The sequence below is a fragment of the Tachypleus tridentatus genome, chromosome 8 (genome assembly GCF_004210375.1).
Source record: "Tachypleus tridentatus isolate NWPU-2018 chromosome 8, ASM421037v1, whole genome shotgun sequence".
NCBI classification, from domain to species: Eukaryota; Metazoa; Arthropoda; class Merostomata; order Xiphosura; family Limulidae; genus Tachypleus; species Tachypleus tridentatus.
The window spans coordinates 50476582-50498217 of NC_134832.1; the positions used below are offsets into that span (position 1 = coordinate 50476582).

The 21636-nt window shown below is 36.7% G+C and overlaps 1 pseudogene across 1 annotated transcript; it reads right to left on the reverse strand.

The window, feature by feature from the left end:
• Positions 1-2333: 2333 nt before the first annotated feature.
• LOC143222373 (cytochrome P450 307a1-like) lies at positions 2334-15005 on the reverse strand (annotated as a pseudogene). The gene is made up of 4 exons (XR_013012206.1): positions 14482-15005; positions 5740-6524; positions 5284-5383; positions 2334-3489 (listed from the first exon to the last, which is right to left on the reverse strand). The product of XR_013012206.1 is annotated as a cytochrome P450 307a1-like (transcript).
• Between the last annotated feature and the right edge of the window lie 6631 nt (positions 15006-21636).

The following is a 21636-nucleotide window of genomic DNA, read 5'->3' on the forward strand; positions in this document are numbered from 1 at the left end:
CATAAAGCTATACAATGGGTTCTCTGTGCTCTGCCTACCACGAGTATCGAAACCCGGTTTTCAGCGTTATAAGTTCGCAGACACATCGCTGAGCCACTGGGGGAGCGAAGTTAGGTTTAACCAAAGACTTAAAGTAAAGTAAAAGTTTTGTTTCTCCTATGTCATAAATGAACGTAAGAACTGGAGATATAAAGACTTTTCATTTTGACAACAACGGTTGTTATAAAATTATAAAGTTAATGTTAAGAAAATTATTATTATTTACTTTTTATTGTACAATTTTGTTTCATTTCATAATTTCGCGCAAAAGATGCACAGTGGCTTTCGGCACACAGGCGTCTCTTGTTTCAAACTGAGGGATTAGATTATTTGTTTGAATTTCGCGCAGCTACACGAGGGCTATCTGCGCTAACCGTCTCTAATTTAGCCCGGCATGGCCAGGTGGGTTAAGGCGTTCGACTCGTAATCTGAGGGTCGCGGGTTCGAATCCCTGTCGCACTGAATATGCTCGCCTTTTCAGCTGCGGGGGCATTATAGTGTTGCGGTAAATCCTACTATTCATTGGTCAAAGAGTAGTCCAAGAGTTGGCGGTGGGTGGTGATGACTAGCTGTCTTCCCTCTAGTCTTACACTACTATATTAGGTATAGCTAGGTGGTTAAGAAACTCGACTCGTAATTCGAGGGTTGCGGGTTTGAATCCCCGTTGCACTAAACATGTTCGCCCTTTCAACCGTGGGGAAGTTTTAAATGTTACGGTCAATCCCACTATTCGTTGGTAAAATAGTAACCAAAGAGTTGGCGGTGGGTGGTGATGACTAGTTACCTTTCCTTTAGTCTTACACTGTAAAATTAGGAACGGCTAGTGCAGATAACATTCGAGTAGATTTGCGCGAATTTATAAAAATGAAACAAACCCAAAAAATTTGTAGCTTACTGGTTACACATCAAAAGTCCAAGATTCTAGTTCGCAATTTGCCATTATAAAAGTAACAGTTAGTCGTGTTAGTTTTGCTGAAGCTATAGCCTTTGTGGTATGTACTTTTAACTTTGGGACAAAACACTGTCTGAATCTTAGGGGGGAGATTAGTAAGGTCTCTGATGAGACCGTTTCTCCCATGTGCACGTGCATCTAGTCTACAACAGATATGCGAAACGTTCGTTAAGGGAGGAATACAAAACCATTTCAGTCGTATATTCACATATTCTTAATGAAAACGTTTTTACAAACCTGTAGTTTATTTGAAGGTTCATATCTCACAGACCCACCAATGTTACCCTTAGTATGGACTTCTGCAAACGATATTCGGTTTTCTCCTATACCATGGTATAACAACCGATAACCCACCATCTACAATAACACAAAACTGCCTCGATCTTCCTATTTCTTCAAACCCAAATACTACTAGCCCAGACTACACACAATGTTTTCCTTTTTTGCGACATAAATTTAATCTAATTAAAACTACATTTGAAAGGTACAATATACAAATTTAAAGTTTTATTAAAATTTAGAATAAATGAAGATAGCGTTCATCCACTAAAATATGTAAATAGGGTGAAATTATACAAAATATGAATAGGTATAATAATTACTTGAATCATTAACTACTTTTAGTTAAGAGCTAAATAGTAGCCCGTCTTCTGCAGGCTTATGTTGCTAAAATTCCAAGTTTCAATACCTCTGGTGAGCAGAACACAGTTAGCCCATTGTGTAGCTACGAGGATAACAACAGTAAAACCCATCTATTTTAATTCAAGACAAATATCGAATACATTTCTACTTTGCTGATAAATACAGCTTTATCCGATAACGTTCTAGAGTGGGCTGGGTTTGTAGAATTGACTTTTTTTTTGAAGGGGATTTATATAAAAAATAACATCATAAACTTGCTTTATAAACAAAACTAAAACTTCCTTCCTTTGTGTCAAAGGTATTGTATGTTAAGTTCTGTCAAATTTATGGGTCCAGCATGGCCAGGTGGGTTAAGATGTTAGACTCATAATCTGAGGGTCGCGGGTTCGAATCCCCATCGCGCCAAACATGCTCGCCCTATCAGCCGTGGGGGCGTTATAATGATACGGCCAATACCACTATTCGTTGGTAAAAGAGTAGCCCAAAGAGTTGGCGATGGGTGATGATGACTAGCTGCCTTCCCTCTAGTCTTACATTATTCAATTAGGGACGGTTAGCGTAGATAGTCTCAAATTTATGAACTCACTGAAAGTACAGTTTGATTGAGGTTCTAAAATTATTAATTACAAAATTCCTTGCAGGTTATTATCACCCGTCATTGTTTATATTCACCAAGTCAAGAAACGGAATAGAACACAGAAAAAGTTTAAAAAACACTGAATATTTATTAAACGATCCTTCAAATGTGCCAAATAAATTAGACACATATACACACAAACAAAAGTAAAAACAGAACAGTAACAACAAAATTAAACATAAAGCTTGAAGTAGAAAATGCTTAAAAGATAATTGGATGAATGGAACATATCGTAATTAAAAAACGATCCATTATGGTGATACAAATATGAAACTAGACATCACTAATTAATTTGATAGAGCTATTACATTGAGTTTTGCCTTTATAATTTCATAACAACAGGTACTTTCAGCATAAAAAAAGATGAACTCTAGATTGTACATCATATTCAATATGTTAAAGTTGAAGACAATGTCATATTTTATAACGGCAGGCACTCTCAGCATTGAAAAGTTAAATACAATCTTTGAAATAGTTCACGGCGTTTCTTTTACATTTTTCACACTAAAAAAAAATGGACACACATCAAAATGAATTGTCTAATAAAAATATAATTATAGTTTTTTTGGTCACTTTTAAAACACTTCAAATTGCATTATTGATAGCTGCACCTTTTCACTAACGACATTAATTGAAAAATTGTGCAGACACATTCAGCACTTCTATAAAAAATAAAACACATATGCAACGTTATCTTCTGTACTAGTTTATACGTACAAGATCGATGTGCTCAGTAAAACGAATTAGTCGTAAAAACATTCAGTAGACTTCATTTCGAGTCACGTTGGATCAAACAATACTATTACGATCTGAAAAGTTGAAGCCAGGTTTTAACTCTGCACTTTTCACGTTTCCATCGTCGCCAAGACGAGTAAAAACAAGTCTTGCGACTTTTAAATTTTCAAATGAAACTAAACAGCTGTCTGTGTATCAGGGCGTTGAGTGGAAAGGAGTGTTGTTCGGAGATACAATCAACGGATCAGAACGACGTCGAAAAATTAGCTTAATTTCGTTTTGTGGAACAACGACACCTGGAATTGTATATAAATCTGGAGTATCAAAGTCTTTTGGCAAACAAATGTCGAACATCTGGACAAGAGTTGCGAGACCCAGTAAAAGGGTTGACTTGACCAAACCATCACCCAAACACGTCCTCTTTCCTGTTCCAAAAGGAAAGAAGTACGCCGGTTTCAGAACTCTATTTTCCTTTGTGAGAAACCTGTACGTAAAACAAAGAAATCGTTAAAGATAAAAATGGATTATAAGCCTAATCTAGATAAGCCTAATTATTTTAATAAAAAATTAGTTTCTACATTACAAAAATGCGTACCTAGTGATAAACTTAAAAAAGACAAAAAATAAGCATCTGGAGCTTGGATATATAATAACAACAACACGTATATTTGAAGTGTAATAAAACAACAACACGTATATTTGAAATGTAATAAAACAACAACAGAACATTACAAATTAATAGCCATTAATATTTTCCGAAATATTCACGTGATATTAATTTATTTTTTCTAAACCGAGGATATAATGAGTGTTTTTTGTTTTGTTTTGTGTTTTTATAGCAAAGCTATATCGGGGCTATCTGCAGAGTCCATCGAGGGGAATCGAACCGCTGATTTCAGATTTGTAAATCCGTAGACTTACCGTTGTACCAGCGGGGAACAATAGAATATAACTGTTTATTTGTTTGTTTTGGAATTTCGCACAAAGCTACTCGAGGGCTATCTGTGCTAGCCGTCCCTAATTTAGCAGTGTAAGACAAGAGGGAAGGCAGCTAGTCATCACCACCCACCGCCAACTCTTGGGCTACTCTTTTACCAACGAAAAGTGGGATTGAACGTCACATTATAACGTCCCCACGGCTGGGAGGGCGAGCTTGTTTGGGGCGACGCGGGCGCGAACCCGCGACCCTCGGATTACGAGTCGCACGCCTTACGCGCTTGGCCATGCCAGGCCTAGAATATAACAAATCAGAACATTTTAAACAAATAAACTTCTTAAATTTTAAAAAAAGCCAAATATTTACCAGTGGCGTCGTGAAATTACATTTTTTATTTCCAAGGGTGTTTATTTAATGCCTTTTAATAGACATTTAGGAGTGCTTAAATCTGAGTATAGTTTCATTTGTTATTGTACAAAAGTACTTAATAACTTTTATAACTCCTGGCATCTATCAGTTAAATATTTTATTTTATTTGAAACAAAGATGTCAAGTTAAATACTTGGGTTTCCGGTATCATTTGTTTCATACGTAAGTCCATTTCCTGTTTGGAAATCAGCGGACTTCTTGAACATTATTATAATTATCATTATTCTTTATCTAGTGAAAAAAAAAAAAAAAAACTTGCTGGTTTTCATTACAGCAGAAGCCAAATTTAAATAACACCTCCAACAGTTTTCATGTGTTAAACTGAATAGCGTGTGTTTGCGCGTTTTCTTATAGCAAAGCCACATCAGGCTATCTGCTGAGCCCACCGAGGGGAATAGACCCCTTGATTTTAGCATTTTAACTCCGTAGACTTACCGCTATATTAGCGTGTGTGTGTGTGTGTGTGTGTGTGTGTGTGTGTGTGTGTGTGTGTGTGTGTGTGTGTGTGTGAGGAACCAGCCTCTGCAACCAATCTTGATAGGATATGAACCTTGAAGAATTACAGTGGAACCCCTCTAAGTGGCAACCCCTCAGATTTGGTCACCCCTTGAAAGCGGTCATTCAAACAGTCCCTTTTTTTTTTTTGTTTACATAATCCCTAATTATGTACAGTGAAAACCCTCTAATCAGGCCAGTTTGTCTCAGTCCCGAAGGTGGCTGCTTTAGAGGGGTTCCACTGTATTTTAATTATAGAAATATGCACTTTGGAGCTCTTAAAAAAAACAAAAACGTTTATACTTTACGAGACTTTCAATGCAGAGTTTGAAAAACTTCGGGGGGACATGAAACTTGTACTTACATATATCATGGGTTTGCATATTTTTTTTTTTTGTTGTTGTATGAAAAACCCACCTTTCGGGTTTAAATATACGAGGCTTGTTCCAGTATTCCACATCCATGTTTAGATCGAATGTGTTGAACATCACTAAGGTGTTTTCAAGGACATGAAAACCTAATAAGGAAATGAATGAAATTTTAAGAACAAAAATATCATCTGAAAAAAAAATAAAAAGAACCGTAGAACAACTAATTGATATAAAATACTTTGGCCTTTCTGAAACATTTCTTAGAACCTGTTTGGTCTAGACATTATCAATTCGTAGATTAGTGCTGTAAAACTGGAAATGCAGCAACAACATCCTGTTAAGGATATTATGATGCTATCTTACGACATTTAATAGGCAATAAAAAAAACACCAAAAGCGATCTATTAGTTTACTAACAGCTTCCCCACTGAGTGACCTGACGTCCTTTATCAAAAACACCAAAGACTGAATAAAACGAAGCGTCGCAACTTGACCTACTAACCTTGAATGCTGGTGGCCTTGGAGGCTACGTGAGGAATTATTGGCGAAGATACGACCCGCAAGACTTCTAGTGTCACTGCCTCCGTGTATGGTAAATCGGTTTGTCTTTAAGGCACGGGTGCCTCTGGTTTTCTGTGACTCTTGACACTTCCGACAGTATCTTCTCCTTCACTTCGGGATGTCCAGCTACTAAATAAAGCCCCCACATCCACAGATTCCCCAAGACCGAATGACCACCACAGAGGTCGTCCACAGCCACTTCTGCATCCTCTCGAGACAACTCGCACCCTTTATCTTCTTTGATAAGTTTCAAAAACACGTCCACCAGGTCACGAGGATTCTTTAAGTCTAGAGTTTCTTCGTGCTCGTCAAATATCGTTTCTGTCAGATTTGTCACTTCGTCTGCCTTTTCTCTAAGGTCTTGCAGTCGTTTCGCATTGAAAACTTTGAGCCAAGGCATGAAATCAATGGCGAAACCTCGAAAGATTTCCTTGAAGACGACATCGTAGATCATAATCATTCGTTGGAAGGTCGGATCTTTGGGGTCAAATCGTTTACTGCACAGATACTGATAGAAAATGTTAGCCGTAGAGGTGAGAAGAAACGGTCTGGGATCCATTAACTGGTTGTTAACAGTAGTTAAAACCGAAACTAACTCTTCTAATTCTTTAGTGATAAAGGTGTTCATACGATTGATGCCCAGCGAAACAGTCTTTGGATGCATGTAAGGAAAAGCAATCTCACGTCGGGTTTTCTGTTTCGATGACCAGTCGCACAAGGCAATTGCTGTGATAGAAGAAAAAACAACAACTTTACTTTGCTGTGTTGGCATTTATTTTATGTGTACTCTAAAGTAAGGATGGCTTTAATACTGGTTACTAATGTTAAAGTGTTAACATCGATTAAACTATGATGTCATATATAAACCGAAAAATACAACAGTTTAAAAATAAAAGTTAGGGTTAGCTAGTTTGACTTGAATATCGTCATGGGTTGGACAATTACTTGAAGATTAAAAAAGGAAAAAAAAAACACCAAAACAAAAAAAACGTGAACTTTTCAGCTATACTTCAAAAATTCGATGTCAACATCAGAGATAAAGGGAAAGGGTAGGTGGCGTAGTCCCTAAACAACTGAAAACATTTGATTTTAAGAGTTGTTATTGCTTTACGAAGAGTATTGTACAATTCTGTCATTTATTTTATAAAACTAACATACACTAGAGAGTTATCTTTAGATATTTTAGGACATTAGTAAATAACACTATTTGAAACTGGATAATTCATCTAGGAGATCTGAAAACAGAAGAAGTAACGAACTTTTACAAAATATACGCTAAAAAGAAAAGAACGGAAAAAGGAAAAAACATTTAAAATACCAGATGTATTTCCCCAGGGTCCCTTAAATAAAACCAAAACCAAGAGTGACAAATATTATTTATTTCTTGCTTTTAAAGTTTGTGCGTCACGCCGTGCTGTAGCTCTCCTGGTCATCAATGACATGTTTTACTGACGTCACGACAGTACACATTGCAACGTCGAGCGTCTCTTACGTGATGTCATTTTAGTGTCTGCTGACTGACTTCACTACTGTAAAGTAGTGCGAATGATTAAAACTGATGATCTCGAGACAGTCTTCGGCACCTTTCAGAAAAATAAATTTATCTTGTTTCGATTCGTAAAGCCTTCATTCTGGCTTACATGTGCACGTTTATCCAAACATTTTGACGCAAACGCACGAGCAACTTCAAAACGAATGACGTCCCCCACACGAGCTAACAGCAAAAGAAAAAGAAATAAAAAAGAACCTATTCGAAAGTTTTCGGTTTAACTTTTTAAAATTATAATATTGTCGTTCATGGTACCAATTTACTCGTTGTCGTAAACAAAAATTAAAAAACTCATTTTATAATCATTTCAATACATTTTTTTCTTCCACATTCTAATTGGTTTACAGTTTAACGAGATTCCGTTTTCGTTACATGCCTATTTTTAAACATAATCTCTGATAATATCAATACAGGACATCCAATATAACGATGGAAATTATTTATTTAAAACACGAGTAGTCAATGATAAGAAGATAGTTTTCTAAACTCAATGTTCACGGAGTTTTGACAGTTCGATCATAAAAAATGTCCAGAAAGAATCTACTGTTGTACTCTACTCTCTGCCTGGATGAAGACACTATAGAAAAGGCCATATTTTTGTCAGTTTAAAAACACAAAATATACCTGGTGAGAATATGTCTTGTCTTTGATGACATTAAAGTGGGCAGGTGATTGAGAAAATCCTCTGGTGGTTCCACCCTTGGTGATCCACTAGAAGTTGTCTCGATAGGAACCATGAGGTCCTCAGAAAGTTAACATTCTGCTCGCAAACTCTTCTTACGAGGTAAATAGACAATTCTTTCAAAGTACTTCTAAAGACTGTTATGGCGCATATGACCTTTTACACTGACCACCTATCCTTCCAGATTCTGGAAAAGTGGCGTATTTAAGTAGGAGCTAGAGAGGGCTCAGTTCTAGGGCCCATGGTCTTAATGGAGGCCCATTTATAATTTCATTTTATGTAAAATTACGTTGGATGCAGGGCTTACAAAAAGTGTTAGCCCTAGACTAACCAAACCTTAAAATTACCATTGTTCCGTAATCCACACCATTAATTCTTTTTAACACGATGCATGATCCTTCCAAACACCTACTTCGATGTTTGTTTTCGCTTGTGACGAGAATTATTCAGCTATACCATGTTATCTTGATGAAAGCCAGTTTTATCAAGATCACTTTCATTTGATCACACACTTAAAAGTTGTTCCTCGATAAAAATCACATGCGACATATTACTATTTATTATTATATATTTTTTTTTACAGCTACAAGAACTCTTAAATCAATAATTCTTCACGACACGACAATACTTAGTTCCAATATGCTCCAGTCACTAGATCGAGATTAATTGCTTTTAAATTCTCCATTTACTTCTTGGCGATACGATGAGCACCCTCCATGTTGTTACTGGAGGTTTCATCTATATTGTAATAATTATCATGTAGTGCATTATAATTTCTTGGTTGCCTTTGTTATGCTAGCCCAATCTTATATTCATCTGTCTATATGTAGTCAGTAATTGACGTGGAAGGAAAGATAATGGAAATTAACATATCAAAAGAAGGTTCCTAAAACAAGGAAAATTTCCAATTTACCTTTTTTGCTGGAACTTTATATTCACCTACGTGTCACATCAACCTCTCCTATTTCTTCATCTCTGGAAGTAATTTCTCATCTTTCGTCACCAAAATATTCGAACAGCTGTAGCCACAGAATACTACAAGTTTTCCAGGTGTATAATTATGTCCTTCATAATATTTTCTACCTTTTCGTTCTTCAACCTTGTCACTACAGGTCTCTTTGTACTTTTCCATTCTCGTTATTGTAAACTTTCTGTACATCTCAATCTGTTTTTTAGATTTCTTTTTTTATATTAATTATTATTTAAATAGTTCACATATTTCTTGAATAATCTCTTAAGTTTCCATCTTCTTCTACTTTTGATCAACGCCAGGTGGCAAAGCAAGATGTCTGCAAACTTAAAACGCTAGAATCAGCGTTTCGATAGCAGTGGTAGGCAGAACAGAAGCAAAGAGAGCTTATTGTGTTATTTTGCGCTTAACTTCAAATATCCCCCTCCCAGTGGCATGTCTGGACTTACAACTCTAACAACCGGGTTTTGACTGGGACAAAGGGTGTTGATCTTTCAGGTCCAGCACGGCCCGGTGGTTAGGACGCTCAACTCTCAATGTGAGGGTCGCGGCTTCAAATCCCCATCGCATCAAACATGCTGGTCCTTTCAGCCGTGAGGGCGTTATAATGCAACGGTCAATTCCACTATTCGTTTGTAAAAAAAAAAATTAGCTCAAGAGTTGGCGGTGATAACTATCTACCTTCTCTCTAGCCTTACACTGCTAAATTAGGAACGGATAGCGCAGATAGCTGTGGTGTAGCTTTGCACAAAATTTCAAAACAAACAAACGAAACCCCGCTTTTTACGCCATTGTTCAAATTCGGAAAGAAATAAACATGCTGCATGTAGTTGCTTCTCATCGGTACATGCCACGCATTTGTTGTAAATGGGCTCAAAGATACCTCTTGTCTTTGATTTGTCGTCTGTGTGCTAGAGATTAGCTCAGAATGTTGCTTGTATTAATCAAAGCTATTTAATAGTAATGTTTTTTTTTTTTACGATGAGTGTGACGAAAGAAACAGTTGTTTGGAATTAAAAATAAATTAACGACACATCAACGTAATAATGCACAAATTACCAAAAATAAATTTTATAATAACTATACTTAAAAATCGACTAATCCCGGTAGGCCTAACTTGCCATACTTAAAGAGAAGGAATAAAACTGTTTTCAGTGTACGTTGGGAACGACAAGTTAGGCCTATCGAAACTAGTCAGGCTATTTTTTTTAATATACATTTACAAATTATTTAATTGAATGTGTATCATTGTGTAGGTGTATTATTAATTTTTAGAAAATACCTCTGTTAAGAAAACGTTAATTTACCCGTGTTATTAAAAAAAAAACAAAAATTCTTTATATATTGAACTCGCCGATTTCACGCAAGGATAGACCAAGACGCTGATGTCAATTGTTTCAATAGGGTTACTTGTGAAATTTTAAGTTTTAATTACGTACGAATCAATAAGAGTCTTTTCTTTTAAAGTATTTCACTGTTGCTTCAAAATGTTGTTTAATGTACTTCAAATCTTTCTCTTAAAATGAACATATTTTGTAGTCACTTTATTGGTTCTAAAATAATTTGTATTTATAGAATAACTTAGAGTTTAAGAATACAGAATAACTTGGTATTTTACATTATTATTAAGGCTAACTGTAGTTTACTGTAAAATGGTATTTTGCTGGCTGCAAGTTACATTGGATTAGTGAGGTATTCGTGTTAAAATGTTAAGTGCAACTTGCCTTGAAACTGATTCCGTTTTGAAATTTTGCGCAAAGTTACTATTTTTGGGGATTTAATGTTACGTACGAGTAGTATTGAACCTAGACGCGTTCCTCGATCAACAAATCCCAAGTTAGTTAAAGTTTTATCAATAACTGGAACAATTATGAAAACTGGATCGTTATTATTTCCCGTAATTATCTGGAGAAAGTGGTCACGTTATCAACGTCCGTAGAAGTTAAATTCAAACTGGCTTCAATAAATCCAACTAATTTGACTAAAAGGCTTCAATAAAGTGGACTACACATTTGTTTGATTCTTCTATTGAGCTTACCGAGACCTGGTATGTTCTTCTGAGCAGGGAAGGGGGGCTCGGTTCACAATCTGATGGTCATGGGCTCAATTTCTCATCGTCGGACAAACTTTCCTTGTAAACAGTGGGGGCGTTACAAGTGATGGTCAATTCCACTTTTTGTTGAAAATAGAGTAGCCCAAAAATTGGTGGCGAGCGTTGTTGAGTAGCTCTCTACTTTATGAAGCATAGATAGTCTTCACGCAACATTACTCGTAATTTTAAAAACAACGTAACATGATTAAACCTGTTAGTTTTATGCGTCCCCCCTTTCGTGAATGAGGGGAGAATGTCTTAAAAGTGATCCTAAATTGGAATCGTTGTAATTTTGATAAAACACTTAAGTGCATTTCAATATTGTTTTTCTATTAAATTGTTTGAACAATAATGGCGGATGTTTTATAATAAAATTTTAGTCATTTATAGGAATAAGAAAACGTTTTTTACGATTATAAAGTTGCATATCATTTTTTGCATGAATTCAAACGTGGTCATAATCCATCACAAACAGCTCGCGATATCGATCGATCATGGGGCGAAGGAACAACCTCCGAACGTACAGTATGAAGTTAGTTCTAAAAGTTTCGTAATGGAGATGTTTGTTTTTGAATTTGGCGCAAAGCTCCAAGAGGGCTATCTGCGCTAACAGTCCCTAACTTACTAGTGCAAGACGAGAGGAAAAGGTAACTAGTCATCACCACCCGCTACCAAATATTGGGTTACTATATTACCAATGAATAGTGCGATTGACTGTCACTTTATAACGTCCCCACAGCTGAAAGAGCGATCATGTTTGATGTGACGGGGATTCGAACCAGCGACCCTCGGATCACGAGTCGAGTGCCTTAACCACCTGGCCATGCGGGCCTGTAATGGAGAGGAGGCTTGACAATAAGGAGGGTACTTCTGTTGAAAACGACCAATAGAGACCATTGGTGAAAAGAAATCCGCGGGAAACTGTTCGAGGCAAAGATTAAGTGTTGGCGTTGTCCATAATTTTGGACCATCTCGAGCAAATTAGTTTGTGTGGGACCCACTTGTCATGCTTTTTCACTTTTCCCAGTGAAACTAAAAAAAAAAAAAAATTACCCCTTTGAACTGCGCTCTATGTTGATTTTGCGCAACAGAAATGACCAATTTCTTGATCGAGTTGTCACTTGCGACAAAAACATGGATCCTTTACGACAAGAGAAAGCAATCTGTAGAACGGTTCAACAATGACGAGGCTTCAAAACACTTCCCATAGCTGCACTAACAGAAGATTATGGTCAGTGTATGGTGGTCTGTGGCCAGCGTTATCCATTAAAAAACTTGCTCAACGGGGCCAGAATGTCGCTGTAGAGATGTACTATCAAGAATTGGAAGAAATTCATAGAAAATTGCGTGAAAAAAAAAAAAGTGCCAGCATAGTCAGTCGAAGAGCGCCAATCTTGCTTCATGGTAATACTCGGTCACACGTTGCTCAAATGACGCTCCAGGAATTGGACTACAAAGCATTGCCTCATCCTCCTTGCTCTCCAGGCCCGTCACCCACTGACTACCGCTTTTTTAAACATGTAGGCAACGTTTTTACGAAGCAAAATATTCAACAATAGAGAAGTAGCAGAAAACGACTTAAACGTTTTGAGTTTTAGGACTTCAGAGGTTTATTGTCATGGCAGAAATAATATTCTTACTTGTTGGCAAAAGTGTGTAGATTCACTAGGTTCCCATTTTGATTAATTAAAAAAAAAAAAGTTCCTTTTGAAATTTTTCATTAATTAAAATTTATTTTTCTTATTACGCCTAAAATTTTAAATCCGAATGATCCGATATGTACCAAATACTTAGTTCTTTTTAACCCGAACTTAGTCTCACGATTAGGCTGACTAGACAGTAAATCGGTGATTTAGTGCCGCGACTACGCTATAAGAGTGACAGACAAATCCCATTATTTGTTCACACAAGAGTAGCCCGAATGTTGGCGGGGTGTGTATACTATTGACCACTTGTTTAAAATGGGGAAGAGGACATAAGATATTAGCCCCTGTCTAGCTTTGCGCCAAATAATGTAACAAACATCCCCCCCTTTCCATATACCTACTGTTTAGGGTTAATATTCACTTGGTAATGTACTTTACATGGTAACCTCTCAAAATGGCGACTCAGCTGTCAGCACGCTTTTGTTTCTTAAAAGTTATATTGAATATGCTTATCGCCGACATATAAATTAAGCATAAGTACCACATCAATAAAAGAGGAACTGATGTGTGAAGTGAGGGATTTTTGCTATTTTGGGGCGTACAGATCGACTTCGTGAATTTCTGTTTAATCGTGACACTTAATATTAGTTAGCTGTACAATACATAGGCGAAAAAAAACAACAACACTCCAGTCATAGTAAATGTCTACACGTCCCAGCATGGCCACGTGGTTAGAGCGCTCGTGTCGTTATCTCAAGGTCGCGAGTTTGAATCCATATCACACCAAACATACTCAGTCGGTCAGCCGTTATAATGATACGGTATATCATACTATTCGTTTGTAAAAACAAGAGTAGTACACGAGTGGGTGGTGACTATCTGCCTTCCCTCTAGTCTTACACTGCTAAATTAGGGACGGGTAACGCAGGTAATCCTCGTGTAGCACTGTGCAAAATTAAAAAAACAAACAAAGATCTACACGTAGAAAGTTTAATTTCTGTTACCACAATAAAACTATTTAAACAAACTTCAAGACAAGGTGCTCAGATTTGTTTTAAAATCAGCGTTTCGTGTCCTTAGTTTTCTAATTAGGACACAAAATGTTTTTTTTTTATTTAAAATTCTTCTTTCTTTAAAATGTATATTTCAAGATCAGAAAATAAATTGGAAAGGAAAAAATACATTTTACTGGTTAGGCCTAAACGATTTCTAGACTAACATTAATGCCTTCAATATCACCGTATACATCTATGAATCACTCTTAATATTATATTTTTCTAAATCGGAAGTGATCCTTTAGTTAGCGAGCCCGGACTGTCAATCGAAGGGTTTGTGGTTCGCGTCCCGCATCCTGAAACCTGGTTTCTTACTTTCGAGTCGCTGATGCATTTATAAAAAGGCAAAATTGTACTAAGCGGCCACATTATCGTAGTTTTTTTTCTAGTCTTTTCGCTCAAAATGAGGAACGACTATGCGTAAATAATCTCGTGTAGTTTTGCGCGAAAATTCTGAAACAAAACTACCACCAACAAAACTCTCGTTAGACGTTTTCACAGCATCAGTAGGAACAACATCAGTCCACAACAAGGTAGTTAATATCACATTTCGTTGTTTCATAGAGAGAAAGTTTTTCAAACCCCCCTAGGAAGTCAGCAATTAAATAGTTACCCAAAGGAATATTAAAAAGTAAAACAACATCTGAAGGACTAGATAAGAAAAAAAAAAAAAAAATTAAACAACTTACAGAGGTTCCTGTTGCCACGAAATATAGCATGAAAACGTAAGAAGTCGGGTCTGTTTGCGAAGTCTTCACTTTTACCGATGAGGACTTCCCTCATGGCCGTGAGAGAGCTCACCACGACACATTTCCGGGAACCTAGAGTTATACCATATACATCGCCGTATTTTTTCCGTAGTGCAGAGAATCCATGCCAAGGGTTTTTATAACGACCGATGATGTGCGAGCAACCGAGAACGGGTAATCCGCGTGGTCCAGGAAGAACTCGGAGATTGGAGAATTTCTGGAGTCGTTTCTTTCTCCCGTATAGTGCTAATAAAACCAGAAGGATTAACACAACATATAAAGTGACCGTGACTGGACTTAACGTTGGATGAATCATTTTGATGGTTAACTATCATGTACGAACCGGGTCTCTACAATGGTAACATTAACAAACAAACTCGTAATTCTAAGATATGAATTTGAAACAGCTTCCTTTACGCCTGTCCTAAAGTGCGTAGACTAGGCGTATTTATACGTCAGACACCAGAGACGTAAGCTGGAACTTACTCTCATTTCCCACCGTGACACTCTCGCTTCCTTCTTAGCCCCACCCCTTCTGGGACAAGTCGTGTACGCTAATAAGGGTGTCCAGGTGTTCAGCACGTCATATTAGGATTAAACACATTCGAATAAGTAATTCAGACTGATGAAATTCAAGTTGGAATAATAGTAACTTAATAGACTAATACGAATTAACCACAAAGTATTGATAGAATGCTACATTATATTTACTATACGGTTTTTTTCTAAGTGATGGGAAACAAAAACAAAATTTTCTTTATGCAGGTTTCAACCGTGACCTCACTTGACCAACCAATTAAACAGTTTGAATTATTGCTATCGCCTCTTTCCATTTTTTTTTCTTTTATTCTAATTATTTTTTTTCGCAACATTAAAAAAGAAATCCTGTTTCCCTCTGGTATTTCTTTAATGTTTTATTAACTTGGACTAGTTTTAATTTCGTCCCCCTTGCGGCAATTACACGTATTTAAAGCACTAAAATGAGAAATTTACTTTTGCCATATAGAAACACAGTTTTGATAAAGTTTCTTAATATAGCTCTTAAAATTCATACGTGTAAAGGTTTCATATTATGTACATTTAAATATTAACCTTTGAAACATATCTACACACTAATTTGGTACGATGACTAAGTGGTGTGTCGGAGAACTTATAACATTAAAATTTGGGTTACGATACCCTCGAGGCTTAATAATAAAGCAGCAACCCAGTGATGTCGAGAAACCCACTTGTTGAGAAATATATATGCAAAAAACGGCTCGTTTGGGTTGAGAAAATATTTTACGTAGAAGAGCGAACAACGTTTCGACCTTCTTCGGTTATCGTCAGGTTCACAAAGAAAGAGGTAAGTGACCGGAAGCTGACCACATGTTTGAAAGGGGTTGTGTGACTGAGTGTCGGAATGTAGAGGGCGGTATTAGATGTTTGAATATACAATTTTATTTTATTTTATTACATTAATATAGGTATAAAGGCGTTCCTTTGTATCGCTCTTCTATGTAAAATATTTTGTCAACCCAAACGAGCCGTTTTTGCATATATAAAGCAGCAACTGATGTACGGTCTCTCGTGACGTCAGTTGTTGTCTTTCTTCACTTATAATGCACTACGTATGAAATCTAACCTGCGATGTACGTGAAAGTTCTGCTCTATTAACCAGTTTTGTTCGTTGCTGCTTCTAACTCTCTGGTCTTTAAGACGCATTTACTATTGAGATCAAAATATGCGTTGTCAACAAACAGATTGATTGGGTTCCATAATATACGTAACCCACTGTGGCTGTCACATTTTTACGTAACACAAGTGTATATTGCCTTTTTCACGTGACGTCAATAATCCTGACGTTGATTATTATGGATGAACGTAACACGGATGTATAGCCCCTTTCACGCATGTAGGTTTTTTGTTTTTGTTTTCAATAAAACATATAACTTATATGGCAAAATCTAAACAACTAAAATGGGATATTTTATGTCTCATTTTTTTAACGCAACATATGATATATGTATATATATATATCCCGCTTTCTACACAACACAATCATGATGTATATCCTTGCAGGGCACAGCATGATCAGGTGGTTAAGGCACTCGACTCGTAATCCGGGGGTCGCGAGTTCGTGGGGACGTTATAATGAGACGGCCAATACCACTATTCGTTGGTAAAAGAGTAGTCCAAGAGTTGGAGGTGGGTGGTGATGACTAGCTGCCTTCCCTCTAGTCTTACACTGCTAAATTAGAGACGGCAAGCGCAGATAGCACTCGAGTAGCTTTGGGCAAAATTCAAAACAAACCAAACAAACCAAATTTTCCTCGTAGCTTAAGCAAATGGCTGAAATTACCAAAGAATGACCTATGAATAATTTTACATCTTCAAACATGATTTGTTCTCTGCATAATTTAATTAGGTCGTAGGCTATAGTATTTTGTGGACATGAACAACGTTACGTTTCGTTACGTTTTAAAATACCAAATACCAATTAAAAAATATTGCAATTTTGACATTTTCGTAACTAAATATCTATTTTTTTTTGTATTTATTTAAAGTCAAACAAGATTTCTAAAAATTATACTTACCACCATGTTTCTGTTGTCTCTTTAACTTAACCGTTAAAACCGAGATTTTGTTTTGAATTTCGCGCAAAGCTGCACGAGAGGTATCTGCACTAGTCGTCCATAATTTAGTAATGATAGACTATGAGAAGGTAGTCGGTCAACATCGCTTACCGCCAACTCATGGACTACTCTTTTACTAACAAATGGTGAGAATGACCATAACATTATAACGCCCTCATTTTGAAAGGGTGAGCATGTTCAGCGAAGGGAACTCGAATGCACGACGGTTGAAAGCAGCGCCCTCCAGTGGTAATTTACTTGATATCCCATTATGTTTGAATTGAAAACTCATTCACTTGATGTGGGTAAGTCGGGTATTACCCATTCAATCAAGCAACGTGAGCTTTATTCAGTTTAAATCTTTATTGATTCGGTCAGCTTGGACGTAAGTCAGGAGGTGGCTTGGGCAATGCGATCAACGCACACTCCAATAAAGGGACTTAATTGTCCAATTACGTTACTGATTCTTGTCGTATTAGCAAAATATCGTTTCTATTGGGTGTCACACTTTTTTTTTTTACCAAGTCGGATTATTTAGACTCGGTTAGCTTTAGGAAAACATAATATTAGTTTGTAATTTGTTTTGTACCGAACCAAATTTACTTTTACGGAAAACTACAGCAGCTTTTCCTAGATCTAACACTATAAACTCTCTGATAATTTAAAAGTTTGATGCAGAAATGGATACGCTTACTGTGTAATTATACTGACAACTTAATTAAAGGAAACTTTTTTCTCTCTCTTTGTTACAGGTTTCAAACTCACTCACCCACCCAACCCTATTGGAACTGTGGAATGTCTTCGGGTTACACCGCGAGAACCAAATTTCGAAACCCATGGAGAGCAGAGAACAGATAGCCAATTGTGTACCTTTGTAGGTAAATTCAAAGCCCAATTAGAGAAATGCCTTTATCAAAGTCTTCCGCATGAATAACGTTAAAAATAAGAGTTAATATTGTTAACATAAATTTATTACACTACTGTAAACGTGGTTCATAGTGTCGTTAATATTGATTAATTGTTACCATGTCTCTTGGTACCTCGCTGGGGCCAGTGGTAAGTCTATGAATTTATAACGCTAAAATCAAGGGTTTTATTCCCGTCGGTAGACACAGCAGATAGCCCGATGTTTCTGTTCTTGTCTCTTTAACTTAACCCGGCATGGCCAAGCGTGTTAAAGCGTGCGACTCGTAATCTGAGGGTCGCGGGTTCGCATCCCAGTCGCGCTAAACATGCTCGCCCTTTTAGCCGTGAGGGCGTTATAACGTGACGGTCAATCCCACTATTCGTTGGTAAAAGAGTAGCCCAAGAGTTGGCGGTGGGTGATGATGACTAGCTGCCTTCCCTCTAGTCTTACACTGCTAAATTAGGGACTACCTGCACAGATAGCCCTCGAGTAGCTACGTACGAAATTCAAAACCCAAAAAAAAACTCTTTAACTTAACCTATCGAAACCTCGTTTCTGGTGTTGTGAGTCCACTGAAGGGATTGCTGAACTCACTCGTAAAAACCCAAGTGAGAATAATGTACAACTGTTATATTAAGAAGGGTTACCAAACTATTCTTTTAGGTATTCTACAAATAACGTTTTTACCGGAAATTACTTCAATTTATAATAATAGACCTTTCAAATTTCTTGTTTTGTTTCGAATTTCGCGCAAAGCTATTCGAGGGCAGACCGTCACACCGCCCACCACTAACTCATAGGCTACTCTTTAAGAAACAAATATTGAAAGTGACCGTAAGATTGTAAGTCCTCGAGGTCTAAACGGGCGAGCATGTTCGACGGCAGGACTCGAACCGTCTACCTCCAAATTGTTATAATTATTAAGTGATATAATCAAGAAAGTTGTTGGTACGTAAACTTCCGACGAAACGATGGTTGCCATTTATAAATTATTTTTCTACATTTGTCGTCAGTTTAGATAGAAATATGTATACCGTGAAATAAGAAAACTAACTTGTAGAGAAAAATATATATGTAAGAATACTTTTGTTTCCAAATGACGTATTTTCAAGCCCATTTACAAAATTTCCTTCCACCCCTTTAGTAAAAGTGAAGCTGCTGTTGTAATTAATACTTTATTGAAGGACTATTCATTTACAGTCTTCCAGTGGATCAGCAGCAACATTGAAGTACAATAACACCAAAATTCTGTTTTCGATACCCGTGTTGTGAAGCTTTGTGTTAAACCCCAAACAAATGAACTTCACTTATTTATTTGTAAAGACTATCTTTGACGGTTAAAGTTACAGTGTATGAATACGGTAAGGAAGAAAAAAACGGAATAAAAATTAGTTATTTTATTTACACTTACATATTTCCCGTCCCCAAAGGGCTCAGCGGAATATCTGAGGGCATATGATGCTAAAATCGAGTTTCGATAACCGTGGTGGGAAAACCATAGAGTGCTATAGAAAGCCCATTATGTATTCTCACGCTTAATAAGAAATGAACAATTCATCCTGCATATGACAACATTAGTTCCTGAAAAGGAAAAAAGGTGGCTCTTAAATTATACTAAAGTTGCTTATATTAACTGAAATTATATTGGTTTGGTTTGTTTATAAATTTCGCTCAAAGTTACACGAGGGCTATCTGCGCTAGCCGTCCCTAATTTTGCAGTGTAAAACAAGAAAGAAGGCAACTAGTCATCACCACTCGTCACCAACTCTCGAGCTACTCTTTTACCAATGAATAGTGGGACGTACAGTGTATTAGGCACATTAAAACTACCCACGGCTGAAAGGGCAAAAAATATTTGGTACGATGAGTATTCGAACCCACGACCTTCACTTTAAAAGAAACGCTTTAACCATTTAGAACCACCTAACACTCTCATTAGCCACAAACTATTGGAGTCCGTTTTTCAATGAATAGTGAAATATGACGGTTACTTTCATAGTCCTAAAGTGCGAAATGTGTTTTAAAAGTACCAGGACGCGAAACACGAATCTTTTTGAGGATAACTTGAAATACCACACACTAATATTGAAATACTATTGAAAATACCATACACTAATACTGAAATCCTATTGAAAATACCACACATTAATATTATTAACGATTCGCTGTTGAAGCTACAATATGGAAATGGTTATTTTCTGTTGGAAGTATTTAATAACAATATTAAACTGAAGCATTTAATAACAAAATTAAATTAGAATATTTAATAGCTGTGTGTGTTTTCTTTTAGCAAAGCCACAAAGGCTATCTGCGCAGCCCACCAAGTTCAGAATTATTACACATAGAGCCTCAGCGTTTACGAAAAGTTAATTTTTCTTAATCACAACCAAACTGAACATAATGGCATCCCGTTAGAAATACCATGTGATAATAAATATATCACAAACAATAATTCCCTTTTTATTGAATCACCATATGACAATATTTCATTGACAATACCGCATGTCCGTCGCGCTAAACATGCTCGCCCTTTCAGTCATGGGGGGCGTTATAATGTGACGGTCAATCCCACTATTCGTTGGTAAAAAAGTAGCCCAAGAGTTAGCAGTTGGTGGGCATGACTAGCTGCCTTTCCTCTAGTCTTACATTGCTATATTAGGGACGGCTAGCGCAGATAGCCCTCAAGTAGCTTTGTGCGAAATTCAAAACAAACAAACAAAGCAACTATCACTGCCAAACGGTGGGCTGTTTTCTTAGAAATACTATAAATTAATAATGGTATTCCGTTAGAAATACTAAATGGTAATAATAAAGATATTCTGTCAGACATATCACATCCTAATAAAGATACAAATAAAGACGCTTTCTATGCAATGCTCAAAAATGAATGATATAAATAAGAGTGTGGGCCATCTGCTTTCACTATTTTGAGCCGCGTCCCACGAACCATTCGTCTGATGCAAAAATAACGGTGCATTAAACGTCATTTCCGCCTTACATATTCAGTTGAGCGACATTAAAAGTCAAACTATTCTTCCGATTTTCATCCATCTGAACTTGATTTTTCACAGGTACACCTGACAACCAGTGCCAAACGTTTACTGAAATTCGTTTAACCAAATCCTCGTAAGAACTTATAACACCAGGTATTTCAAGTTTAATACATTTGACATTAAACTAAAAGAGAAAAGAGCCCAAACCGAGGGTTTATGTTCCTTAACGCACTTAGGATCACTTAACTATATAATGATACAAAAAGCGTGAACATTACTTGGTGGTCATATACTAACTATAGTTAATGTAGTGAACATTACTTGGTGGTCATATACTAACTATAGTTAATATATTGAACATTACTTGGTGGTCATATACTAACTATAGTTAATGTAGTGAACATTACTTGGTGGTCATATACTAACTATAGTTAATGTAGTGAACATTACTTGGTGGTCATATACTAACTATAGTTAATATATTGAACGTTACTTGGTGGTGCTATACTAACTACAGTTAATAGAGTGAACGTTACTTGGTGGTGCTATACTAACTATAGTTCATATAGTGAACGTTACT